General features: G+C 37.5%; 1 pseudogene across 1 annotated transcript; it reads left to right on the top strand.

Moving 5' to 3' along the window:
• Positions 1–242: 242 nt before the first annotated feature.
• Positions 243–671, top strand: LOC308529293 (large ribosomal subunit protein uL24-like; annotated as a pseudogene). Its single transcript has one exon. The product of its transcript is annotated as a large ribosomal subunit protein uL24-like (transcript).
• Positions 672–1245: the final 574 nt, after the last annotated feature.

The following is a 1245-nucleotide window of genomic DNA, read 5'->3' as shown; positions in this document are numbered from 1 at the left end:
AATTAAGCACTATCAAATCATTAATATTCTTAAAAGCACCTACTTCTTTGCCAGTCATATTCAGAATACTTCTACATGGTCTTGTTATATTATACAGAAAGAGACAGGGTATAATAACCACATGATCTCATGCACTAGACATGGCTGATTGGTGCTGTAGTACTTGACCCCAAACCAGGCAAACATTGTCTAGCCAGCAACTATAAAAATTTCTTTCTTAAGAAATACATAGAAGTGTCAAAATGAAGTTCAATCCCTTTGTGACTTCTGACCAGAGCAAGAACCGTAGAAGGCATTTCAATGCACCTTCCCACATTCGCAGGAAGATTATGCCTTCTCTTTCCAAAGAGCTGAGGCAGAAGTACAATGTTCGACCCATGCCCATCCGAAAGGATAATGAAGTTCAGGTTGTTTGAGGACATTACAAAGGACAGCAAATTGGCAAAATAGTCCAGGGTTACAGGAAGAAATATGTCATCTACATTGACATATGGGAGAAAGCTAATGGTACAACTGTTCATGTGGGCATTCACCCTAGCAAGGTGGTTATCACTAGACTAAAGCTGGACAAAATCCACAAAAAGGTCCTTGAACATAAAGCCAAATCTTGCCAAGTTGGTAAGGAAAAGGGCAAATCCAAGGAAGAAACAATTGAGAAGATGCAGGAATAAAGTAATAGTATATACAACTTTCATTAAAAACTTAAAATGAAAAAAAAAATTATATAGGTTTCAGGTGTGCAATTCTATAATACATTGTCTGTATATTGTATTGTGTGTTTATGACCCCAAGTCAGTCTCCTTCCATCACAATAATTTTTGATAGGGTTAGAGTTAACTTCACTCATAGTTTATAATTATTCAAAATCATTTAATATATGTGTTCCTTTTATCTTTATTTCTTCTTCTTCAAATTAATAATGATTATCCTCTATTGTATGCAAGAGGAAAGCTAGAGTATATATTTCTTTATGCAATAAAATGATTTTTAGTTGAGCTATCAAAAACTGAGTTAAGCCGAAACCGGTTTGGCTCGGTGGATAGAGCGTCGGCCTGCGGACTGGGGGGTCCCGGGTTCGATTCCGGTTGGGGGCATGTGCCTGGGTTGCGGGCATATCTCCACTGGGAGATGTGCAGGAGGCAGCTGATCGATGTTTCTCTCTCATCGATGTTTCTGGCTCTCTATCTCTCTCCCTTCCTCTCTGTAAAAAATCAATAAAATATATTAAAAAAAAAAACTGAGTTA

The sequence above is a fragment of the Myotis nattereri genome (genome assembly GCF_964212035.1).
Source record: "Myotis nattereri genome assembly, chromosome: 13".
Taxonomy (NCBI): Eukaryota; Metazoa; Chordata; class Mammalia; order Chiroptera; family Vespertilionidae; genus Myotis; species Myotis nattereri.
Note: the sequence above shows the minus strand (reverse complement) of the source record. Positions and strands in the feature narration are given on the sequence as shown.